This window comes from Asterias amurensis, chromosome 3, assembly GCF_032118995.1.
Source record: "Asterias amurensis chromosome 3, ASM3211899v1".
Taxonomy (NCBI): Eukaryota; Metazoa; Echinodermata; class Asteroidea; order Forcipulatida; family Asteriidae; genus Asterias; species Asterias amurensis.
The window spans coordinates 9,552,421-9,564,943 of record NC_092650.1 but is presented as its reverse complement, the minus strand read 5'-3'; the positions used below and the strand labels follow the sequence as shown (position 1 = coordinate 9,564,943).

Below are 12,523 nucleotides of genomic sequence, written 5' to 3'. Positions count from 1 at the left end.
GTTGTGTGTGTGGAATTCAACACGTTTGTGTGGTTTCAGACGTCGGGTTGCAAGACCCTACAAAACCCCAATTTGATTGGAGGAAGTTTGGGCGGCGACCGTGTGGCAGCCACTTGTCGATGTTGTTACCAGACCTCCTAGAAATCTTTCTGACAGGTGACTCATCAGACAGTGTTCCACGGGGGAAATACTTGTGCAGTTGAGTTAACAAAATTACTACAATAACAATAACAGAGCCGATTTATTTGTTATTGTTATTGTTATTGTTATTGTTATTGTTATTGTTATTGTTATTGTTATTGTTATTGTTATTGTTATTGTTATTGTTATTGTTATTGTTATTGTTATTGTTATTGTTATTGTTATTGTTATTGTTATTGTTATTGTTATTGTTATTGTTATTGTTATTGTTATTGTGATTGTTATTGTTATTGTTATTGTTATTGTTATTATTATTATGGGTATAATGTACTTCATATTTCAATCTTTAGCATAATAATACCCATAAAGGTAAATACACAAATAAACAACTATCTTGTGACAACCAATTACACCCCTAACACTACCATTTTTCTTACACTAATCAACAGTTTACAAAAAGAATGAAATGAAGAGACAAAAAAAAAATAAAATAAAAAAATAATAGTAATAATAATATGGGCCTACAACACTACATCCACAACCAAACTTTAAAGGAACACGTGGCCTTGGATCGGTCGAGTTGGTCTTTGAAAAGGGTTTGAAACCGTTTTTTTTTAAATAAAATGCATATGGATGGAAAGATGTTGTAAAAGTAGAATACAATGATCCACACAAACATGCCTCAAAATTGCACGGTTTTCCTTTTACCTCGTAGAGTAACACGGTCGGCCCGAGCGAAGCGCGGCATCCCGCTAGTGTACATGTATACCTCCATGATATAATCAACAGAGATTGAGTTTGATACTAGAGCCTTGTATATGCTGTATGGTTGACTGCAGTCTGTTACCTATATATTGTATAAGCTGTTAACAAAAGAGCTGCAGTCAAGTCTTCAATTGGCTTAGGGCAGACTAGCAGTAGTTTGATGAATGGTTTTGACAACCATGAAGAAAGAACACACAAAGGATGGTTGTAACCTATTTAAACTGTACAAATCCACCATGCTGGTAAACTTAAGCCTAAAGGGCTATTGATTTACAAATAAAGATTGGTGGCGCCTTACTTAACAAAGCATACATTCAATAACAATGTAAAGTTGTAACAGTAGATTTTATTATGGTATAAAGGACAGTTGTAAAGCATTTATTGAACAAGGCAGTCAACAACAAGGGTGTTTCTCACTTGATTTAGCAATGCATGTAGTCCATCACCTGATCTAGACTCTTCTTTTAATAGAGCTGCTTAAAAACAAAGTCATTTTTTTAGGAAGAAAAGTAGTTTCAATCTGAAAGCTGCTTTGGAAAAAAAGTAGTTTCAATCTGAAAGGTGACTGATACACCTGTAGATGTTTGTCACACCAGTACCAAAGTAGTTTTTAAGCTACTCGGTTAATCATACTGCCCTGCACTACCACAAATAAACTACCATTTATTCAGCCATTCAACAATACATGACAATACAAAAATACTTCCAAATGGGCAAGGAGAAACATAAGCAAATTAAATACAGTGGTCCATAGACCTGCCTCCCCACATCTGGTTGTAATAAACGTAATAAAAGTGTAATAAAATATGTATAAATCAATTTATGTACAAAAAGTTAGGAAAGTTAACTAAATAAAACATGTCTACATGTATGTACATCAAAATTTGATATTGGCGGTGTCCCTATTTTGTCAATATCTTTGTTCGGGGGTGCCAGTCAGAAGCCATACAACCGTTAACTGCCGTGTAGCCAGGGATCACACCCATATTACGATACAACCTGGGAAGCGGCAGCTAGGGGATCACCTTAAGGGGATGCGACTTTTTTGTTTCAGATATCAATATAAACCACAAGGGAAACTGACTGGGTAAATTTGTAAATGATTTTGAGGTTGAACAAAGAATTTACTAGAGTGGGATTCGAACCAACGACCTCCAGATTAACGTGCCGGCGCTCTACCAACTGAGCTATCTAGCCCTATATTGGCGGTGTCCCTATTTTGTCAATATCGTTGTTCAGGGGTGCCAGTCAGAAGCCATACAACCGTTAACTGCCGTGTAGCCAGGGATCACACCCAAATTACGATACAACCTGGGAAGCGGCAGCTAGGGGATCACCTTAAGGGGATGCAACTTTTTTGTTTCAGATATCAATATAAACCACAAGGGAAACTGACTGGGTAAATTTGTAAATGATTTTGAGGTTGAACAAAGAATTGACGTTGGTTCAAATCCCACTCTAGTGCTAGTCAAAAAATGTAAAAGAGTATCCAATTAGAATGCAAATTAAATTAAAGTGACCAAATCTATAAAGGGAAAAAAGGAAACAATTTATAAAAAATTATGTAAATGAATAGTTTAATGATTAAATAAACAAATAAATGAATAAAAAGAAAAACACACAAATAAATAAATGAATATATGAATAAATTTTATTGAGGACATGTGACATAGCTACATCAAGCGCCAGGAAATTGACAGAAATTTCACCTTCTGCGTTTTTGTGGAAGCTTTTTCTACTAGCAAGTGTCTCTCAAGTTGTACATAGAACACTTTCATTGAGGTAAGAGCGATTGAAACCAACCTTTTAGGGCCTTTTGGCTCTAAAAGCTCTCAAATCAACGGCGGTGCCGCTTGTTCGCCATGTTTTCTGCCATGGGTCTTAACAGACCAAACACCGTGAGGTTCAACACCCACCATCTTTCAAAAGGTGTCACACCCCGAGACGTCTACAAAGCTGTCAATCACGAGTTGGATTCAACTTCAACAATAGTATGCATTGCTGAACTGGAACATAACTGGTACAACGCCACCTTTGACAATGAACAGGATTGTGAGACTATAGCATCACAAGGCCTTCTAGTACATAATGCCCTAGTCCAGTGTGAAAGAGCTAACATTCGCAACTCTGTGATCGCGTACATCAAGGCACCATACGACATTCCGGACAATGCCATTACATCGCTCCTGTCTCGGTATGGAACTGTCGCCAACATCCGACGTCAATATCATGGTTTTGACGACAGCATTAAAATCGGTGTGAGAAGCTGTCTCGTCAAGAGCTTCAAGAGACCAATACCAAGCTTTCTCAAATTCAGCTTTACTTTAACAGTTAGATACAGGGGGCAACAGAAAACCTGCAAAATCTGTGAAGAAACAGGCCATCTAGCAAGAGACTGTCCGGCAAGAAACCGATGCTTTGTATGTAGAAGCTACGACCATAGGGCGGCTTGGCACGACAAATACGACAACACCGAACAAGATGAAATCTGTGACGACAATCCGGCAAATGAACATAAAGAAAATGAAGAGGACACTACTGGAGAGGAAGAAGATAAGGAGCCCCAAAATACAGAACCGCCAGCTGAAGATGAAACACACAGCTCCAAAGCAAAGAAAGGAGAAAAAAAGAAAGGTATGGATCAAACAGAGAACACAGAACAGCACCCACCAAAAGAAGCTGCCTCTAAACCTAAGCTATCATTCAAAGAAGTAGTTGCAGGAACAACCAGCAAGAAAACTCCCACAAAACCCCAAGGATTTTGGAACGACACCATGAACAGCCAAGCAGTTAGAAAGTTGTCGCGGAAAAGGAAATCCACTGAAGCTTCAACAGCATCATCTAAAGTAGCTCGTGATGAGTCAACACCAACAGATATGGAAACTTTGGCAGCCGAAAACCCAGTTGATGAGACACCAGAGAACATGCACGACCAGGAACATACGGATGAAAGATCCGACGATACATATTCGGAAGGATCGATCGACGAGGATAGTGGAAGACTCGTTGAATTTAATCCAAATGTAATATCGTTAATAAATAAGTTGAAGAGTAAGGGGTCGAGAACACTCCTTTGGGCTACATCTCAATGAACATTGGCCCATGTAGATGTTTCCCCAAGAAAGTGCACTTGTTGTTGACGGCTGACCAGAAAATCTTTGAGTCTACTTCACTCTACTTACCGGTAGAGTCGAATTACTAATTTGCATATTCCCTATGCCGCGAGGCAATAATGCTAAGACTTTCACACACAATAGCGCCCTCCACCGTCCTACCCACAACGCCCCGCGACATGCCTGCCACGGAGTCCTCCTCTTTTCTCTTAGCCGCGAGTGAGTGAGGTTGTGTATAAATCTGTTCCACAGTTCTCCGTCTTTCTATGTTAAAATAGTGATGCCTTATCCTCGCTAGAGTGCTTATAAGACTAGAAAAGATTGTAGAGTAATAGTTGTTGTAGTGAGTTGTGAAATAAACTATAGTTTGATTTCATTGATTAATAATGAGTAGCGTAAAGAAACTGGGGAGGGCTTCGGCTGTCATTACTGGGGTTACGTCCGTTTCCCTGGGACAGTCTGAGCTCTCGGGGGGGGGGGGGGGGGGGGTGGTGGTGTTTGGGGGGGGGGGGCTGCGCCGGTGACACTCCGTCGCCCGGCTTACAGTCCTCCAGCCGGCCTACACGGCCTCTGTCGGCTGGGGTACCCACCGATCAAAGAGGGGTTGCTTCCCGCTCCCCCTCCTTGGCCAGTGTGCATGGGTCGACCCAGTCTAAGGTCAAACGCCCCGGCAAGCCCAAGAAAACCGGTGCCGGGGGCAGCGACCCAGAGAGACAGGGCAAAAGGTGGCTTCGTTCCGGAGCGCAGCGCCCCCTCTCCCAGCACCGCCTTGGGGTCTCTGAAGACAGAGGGCATCCCCCCTCCGCACGGCTCAGAATACCAAGCCCGCACCGACCCCCGTGGATTCCCCCACGACGGTTGGTGACGGCCTTTTGCGAGGCTTTCCAACCCACAAGGCACCCGCCCACCCCATAGGCTGTGGGGCGCTGGCCATGGGGAGAAGGATTATGGGTGCTGAGTCGGGTACCTGGGACTCCCCCGGGACACCCCACTCACAGGGCCCGCCCTCGTCTTTGGGTTTCACCCGTTCGGGCATCCCTGTCACTCAGGTTTCCTCGGAAAGGGCCTAGGATTTGTCCGGTGAGCGGGTATCGAATGAGAGGCAGAATACCAGAAAAGACTGTCATCTGCGGTCATCTGACGACTCCTCACTGACGCCCATAGGAAACGTCATCAGGGTAACGACCTCAATATCGGCCTCAACATCCGGTCGGCGTGAGGTCCACGAATTTTCCCAGTTTTCAGGGCCGTTCACTCAGCCCGACCAGTCCGGTCATGGCTGGGTGCGCCAGGATCAAGGGGGCGTACCGCACAGGAGGTTGCATGGGGTGTGATGGATCAGGGTGATGTACCGTCACGCACGGGTGCACGTCCACAATCCCAGACGGGGATTAGCATACACCCTTCGGGGTCCTTTGTATCCGATCGGGATGCAGAGCACCATGATTTGTTAGGCACAGCCCTACCTTTGGTTGAACAATTAGTAAGTGTATCCGACCCCCCCCCCCCCCCGTGTTCGGCGACTCGTCCCCGGAAGAGGTCGAGTTGGCCACAGTGGTTCAACGGCTCTCAATTGCCCAAACTGAATTGCGCCTTGTCCAAAGGGACATGGCCCGGGTGTTGGATCTCCCCGCTGAGAAAGCAGAGGATGCCCCCGCTGAACGGCGGTCTTTTAAGAGGAGGACTGGCCCGCTCAGAGGAGTGGGAATATTTTCCCGGCTATGCCACTCGACCGTGTATTCGCTTACCGGAGCGAGGGCATTATATCGGCTTCCTCTTGGACGGCCTACCCCAAGCGGGTGGGTTTTTATCACCGATTTCTCCCCGGGGATTTCGATAAATATTCTTCGACCCCGGTGCTGCCGGACTCCGCGGCAGACAAGCTGACCGTAGGCAGGGGGTCAACCTCCTCCAAACTTCTCTTCGCCGACAAAGCGCGGGGGAAGATGGAGGAAGTAATCAGGAAGATGGACTCAGCGTCTCGCTTCGGCATGCGCACATCGTTCTTTTTGCTTCAGGTGACACGGACGAGGTTGAGTATGCGTCTCCTGTGTGGCATGGTTGCATCAGTAAACAGCAAACTCATCAAATTGATAGAATTCAAAAAAGAGCGTGTCACGTGATCCTTGGGAACAACTATACTACATACACAGATGCTCTTGACCTCTTGAAGATAGACGTGATCAATTATGTACTAACTTTGCTGTTAAATGTAGTACCTCTGATAGATATGCTGGTTGGTTCCCTCATAACAACAACACTCACAGTATGGGTCTTCTGAATGCTACTAAATATACGGTGCCTAAACATAGGACTAAGCGTTATGGCAACAGTGCAATTCCATTCCTTACTAAACTTTTAAACCAATCCTCTTAGACTGGAGCTTCCATATTTGCTTTTGTTTTATTGGTGTGCGTGTGGGCTGTAAATTTTATTTTCAATGCTTTAGTATGGTCTCATAAATGAGGGTCTCCCACATCCAGTAACTGGTTGTCTTTCTTTTCTGTTTTATCAAATTTGTTGTCCCTTTTTTGCTATCATTGTTTTTGTCATCTGTTCAGTTTTTAACTGCTAGGGTTTCTCTTTTTTAGCTGGTTTATTCCATAGTGGGGTTTCAGTGTATAAGAGGGTTCCCCCAACACCCTGTGAATTTTTTTAGTGTCTTTTAGTGGTTTATCTAATATTTATTTTTTACTTTTGTCGTCTTCTTATATAATGTTCCTTTGTACCCCGCGGTGATGCAATTTTTTATTTTATTCTTTTGTCTATGCTATTTTTATCAATATTGTTATCTTGTAATGCCACATTATTCAGCTTTGTGCTGCCAGTTGGTTTTTTAATAAAAATGAATGAATGAATGAATGAGGTTCATGTCCACTTTCTTCTTAGTTTCCAAGAAGGAGGTGGACACTTGGCGGCCGATCCTGAATTTAAAGCCCTAAACCGATTTATCCGCCCAAAGCGCTTCCGTATGGAAACACTGCGGGCAATCCTCGAATCAATCAATACACCTGCGTGGGGGCTGAGCTTGGACCTTTGGGAAGCTTACCTACAGTACACGTTCCCTTCAGGGCCAAACACCGCAAATTTCTGCGCTTCCACCTCCTGGTGCGCTCCGACAACGCTACAGTGGTAGCGTATATCAATCACCAGGGGGGCACCCGGTCGGCCCGGCTGTGTGCACTAGCCTTGGACCTAATCCAGTGGTGCATACAGCAGGGGATCGCCCTGTTGGCGGTGTACATCCCGGGGAAGGAGAATGTCTCGGCAGAGTGGTCTCTCCGCCCCTGTGTGGCCCAGTCGCTTTTCCTGCTAATCGACCGGCCTCATGTGGATTTGTTCGCCTATCGGACGAACAATCAACTGCCGATCTACTGCGCCAGGGGTCCAGACCCCGGGGCATGGCGGATCGACGCTCTGACTATGCGATGGGATGGGCTGTTGGCATACGCCTACCCGCCCATCTACCTCATTCCACGGGTGCTGACAAAGATCGAGCAGGATCATTGCAAAGTTCCCTTGATCGCCTCTTTTTGGCTCCGACAGCCCTGGTTCCCACGGCTAGTCAGGCTCCTGGTGCACAGGCCGGTAGTTCTCCCGCAACGACCGGACCTCATATACCAGCCCGGGTCCGGAGTGGTTCATCCGACTCTGGGGGACCTGCACCCGACGTGCTGGGTGCTGTCACGAGATCCCTCAGAGCAGCGCGCTTTTCGAGACGGGCTGCGGAAGTTGCTGCCCAGTCCCGGAGGGCCTCAACCCAAAGAGTTTAGACTGCCGACTACGCCATTTCTTTAAATGGTGTAGGCGGCAAGCTATTCATTCCACCGATACTTCTGTAGAGGAAGCCAGGGATTTCCTCCTATATCTTAACAAGGGCGGCCTCCTGGAGGAGCCCGTCCACGTTCTCCGATTGCTACCTGAATAGCCTTGCGTTGAGGCAGTCGCATTATTGGCTCCAAAAAGATGCCGCTGTAACCCACTGCGTGGTGCGTGTGATCACACCGAATTACCCACCCGTATACACACTGTCACATCATACAACTACTGTGCACACAAGTCATCCGCACTCGTACCACTAACCCCATGCGAAAGGCCGTCAGGCCGACAGCCTTGTCGGGTCTGTAACTTCCGGGTTTAATGTGTTGTATTGAAACATTTTCATTAGTGGAAAAAATTGGGGGGCTCTCGGATATCCTAGTACATGTATGCAGCTTATGAATATGTATATCTTTCGTCAGACCTATCAGACAACACAGGATGTGAACCAAATGAATTATTAATTTTGACATCCAATCAGGCACGCCTATCATGCTCGCTGAGCGTCCATGGTGGTGGTGTGTGATGTAGACATGTGTCGTCTTTCGCGGGCATTATGGTAATGAGCTGACCGTGGAAACTCGGCGCTTATTATAGTAATGAGGTCAGTGGCTTCAACACAGACCCTACAAGGCTGTCGGCCTGACGGCCGACGCATGCGGATAGCGTACTGGGGCATCCTGTCGTGCGATGTTACGCACAGTGAAAAGAGGACGACTCCGTGGCAGGGATGTCGCGGGGTGTTGTGGGTAGGACGGTGGAGGGCGCTATTGTGTGTGAAAGTCTTAGCATTATTGCTTCGCGGCACAGGGAATATGCAAATAATTAATTCGACTCTACCAGTAAGTATTCGTTCGTAGACCCCATCCACACTTCTGGGGGGGGGGGGGAGACCCATTTCCAAAGAGGATCCATAGTGGTAAACAAGTGATGGTGAGGCATACGGTCAAAGGCTTTAGACATGTCTAGAAAGACAGCATCTATCCTGGGTGGACTACGCTGGTCAAGAATAGAAGCCCATGCATGGTGAACATTTAGAAGCTGGGTCACACATGATCTATGTTCAACAAAACCATGATGGCTTTCGTTGGCAGTGGACACTATTGGTAATTAATCAAAATAATTATTAGCATAATAACAGCTCTCTCTGAAGGGCCATAGTTTTCGAGAAAGAAGTAATTTTCCATGAATTTGATTTCGAGACCTCAGTTTTAGAACTTGAGGTCTCGGAATCAGCCATCTAATTGCTTACACCTTCGTGTGACAAGGGTGTTTCTTTCTTTCATTATTGTCTTGCAAGTTAAATGACTGATTGAGCTCAAATTTTCACAGGTTTGTTATTATATGCATATGTTGAGATACACCAACTGTGAAGGCTAGTCTTCCATGACAATTTGTATCAATAGTGGCCACTGCCTTTAAAATGCCTTTGTAGAGCGTTCATGCGCCTACCGTATTTTCCTGCGGATAAGATGCTCGGCGGACAAGGCGCAGGACGCTAAAATGACAAAAAAAAAATTCAAACGTCGGCAGACAAGGCGCACCGCCGCACAAGGCGCACGCATAACCACACACAAAAGAACACCTGGCGCCACCTGGTGTCGGTACATTCCCAGAAAAAAATTCCCATTGAATCCAATTGAGTCCCATTGATATTTTGAATGGGATTCAATGGGATCCTATTGTTTTATTAGGATTTAATGGGATTCAATGGGAATCAATGTGGATCCCATTGGATCCCATTGAATATGTCCCAAATTCCACACCAATCCCATTGAATCCCATTAATCCCATTCAAATTTTCAATGGGATCCCATTAAATCCCATTGACTCTTTTCAATGGGAATTTTTCCCTGGGTTGACACAAAGACGTAATTTGTTGCCTTTGAGAACCTACGTATATACCGACCTTTATCAAATCAGCCAACGCTGTATATTGTTAATAACACCAAGTTCGGCCCAATCAGCGGGCAGAAACCATGGTCCACGCACTGTCTGAAGTTAATTTTATTTGCAACGTGAACACAATGCCTCCCTGCTGGACATCTGACGTCCCACAACGAGGATCCTTGCTGATACACAGATACATTGCAACGACAGGACGGACGTAGCGTGTGTTTTGTAGTAATGTATCGTACGGCCGGGATGTCGCTGCATGCACATTAATATGCTCATGTACACTGTGCATTGCGCTGCTCAATCTCGAGATTGCACAACAGATGTTGGAGACACGTGGGCATCGTATTGAGCGATGTGCGCCGACGGGTTGCGCTACGCCCTCGCATTTGCGCTGCCTGTATACATACGCAGTCAAATTCCATTGCGGACTTGAGAGCAGTGACTATTTGGGCATCTATGTCACTGCACGTTCAGTGTATCCAATAGGAATCACTGGATCTAGTGGCAGGGACCCGTCTTTATCCTTGCGGATAAAGACAGGGGCCCAGTCTAGCCCAGACACGTCGAGTCTTGTCTCAATGCGTTTATTGCTGGTTCGCGTGATTTTTACAAATAGAGGGCGTTTAACCTCACGCTACTACATCGTTCCAAAACGCCCTCTAGCGTTCAATTTTTCTTGTATTTATTGTCACACGCACAGTAACAACGACTACAGGCGTGATATTTGCTTTTGTGTTGCGTGTTACATGTATATATCAACCCTCGGAGTTGCATTTTGGGGCTATTTTTCTGTGTCATTTTGAGAGATTTTCGAGTCTGAACTTGGACATCGTTGATTTTACAGGCAAGTTTCATGCAAGGGCAACCATGATTTTAACAACCGTTCCTACCCGAAGTTTTGAAGCAATAAAATAATTCAATAAAATAAATTCTTCCCTAATTTTTTTTGGGCTAGTGTTGTATTATTTTATTTGGCATTACAAACAAATACAAATCATATCCTAGTAAGATAATCCTATGTTCTCATAATACTTTTTAAAAGCAAACGTCTAAAAAGAGGCAATAAATATTCAGCCTAAAGCACACTTCAGAGAATAGCGGTCGGTGAATGACGTGTGAATGAAGTTATTGACAGTCAATCGTTTTCGGAACGAATACACGGCCACACAGAAAAACGTTTGTACGCCGCCGACGTCTGTTCCGAAAGCTAGACGCATTGCGGCATTAATGGAATAAAAGCACGGTCATGGGGAATAAACACGTTGCAGCATTGTTGGAATAACTGGACCGTCTGGGGGATTGCGGCATTGTTCGAACGAAAATACGGTCTCAGTGTCTGAATAGCCTTGTTCGACCGCATTATTGAGTAAGGATTCTTCACACAAAGATCGTTGACTTGAACTGGACATGAAGGTATTTTTTATTTCACGCAGTGATAATCAAAAAAATAATCAATCGTCAGCAGACAAGGCGCACCGAAAGATAAGACGCATCGATGTTTTTGCCCAGGAAAAAATTCCCATTGAAAAAAATCAATGGGATTTAATGGGATCCCATTGAAAATTTGAATGGGATTAATGGGATACAATGGGATTGGGGTGGAATTTGGGACATATTCAACCGGATCTAATGGGATCCACAGGGGATCCCATTGAATCCCATTGAAACAATGGGATCCCGTTGAATCCCATTCAAAATATCAATGGGACTCAATGGGAATTTTTTCCTGGGTGGGGTCAAAAAAGTCAGATAAGACGCGTCTTATCCGCAGGAAAATACGGTAATATCTTTACGCGACACAGAAACTAAATATATATGGCAGTCGTCAAGGACATACATGTACCTGTCTAAGGAATGCCACAAAAACATCTTGAAACTGAGGACGAACAAAAATTGTTACCAAGTAAGAATTGTGCCCGCCAAGCTCCGCCTGCCTCCATCAACCAGTCCTGTCAAACAGAACAGGTTGGTGAATGCTGTGGTAGTATAGCCCAGCAAAACAGAGATATGCTCTCAGTTTTGCTTGTGGAGGTTCAAATGCTACATGAGCAGTTGGGGTTAAAGACGGCTGGGAAAGGAGTACCAAACTACGTCGAGGTCGATGGTGGAGCAGATGGGGACATCTTAATCGAACATCCAGACATAGCCGCCTATGTGATGTCTAAAACTGTATATTTAGACATTTTTGAGAAGGTCGACAATCCGAAGGACATGTCTTGAAGTTGGTGTCCCGCCTGTTGACGGAAGACGAACTCGCTATCCACAACTACCATGGTGGTGAGGTACTGAGCAAGGGACGGGGAGTTCAAAAAATGGCGCTAAAAAGAAATCCTACTCTTCAGGCCATAGCGGCCCAAGCAGACATACAGTGGCCGGTTGCAATGGCACGGGACAGTTACACCAAAACACTGAAGGATGCATTGAACGGCAAGTGCCGAAAATTAGCTACGAAACTAGGCCTTTAAGTATTGCTATTTGTATTTGTATTTATATTTTCAGAACTTTTTTTTAAAGAAAAACTACTTAAATGGCCTTCATCAAGTTATATTTATTTATTTAAATGGTCTGATGTTTCGGTATAAGTTTTTGATAACTTTATTTGCATCTACCTTAGTTTCGGAATGTATGACCGGTTGGTAGCAAATGAACTCTCAATTAAGTTACAAATCTACTCTATTGTTCATTTTTATCACTCATTTCATGTTAAAAGGTCAGGTAGGTTCTGTCACATAAATAACTATTTATAAAAACGACTTGTTTGGCCTTCTAATTTATCAAATAATTTA

General features: G+C 44.5%; 1 protein-coding gene across 1 annotated transcript in view; it reads left to right on the top strand.

Annotated features, from left to right (window-relative positions):
- Positions 1-12,523, top strand: part of LOC139934716 (A disintegrin and metalloproteinase with thrombospondin motifs 16-like) — a 132,887-nt gene that overhangs the window by 58,967 nt on the left and 61,397 nt on the right. The window lies entirely within an intron of this gene.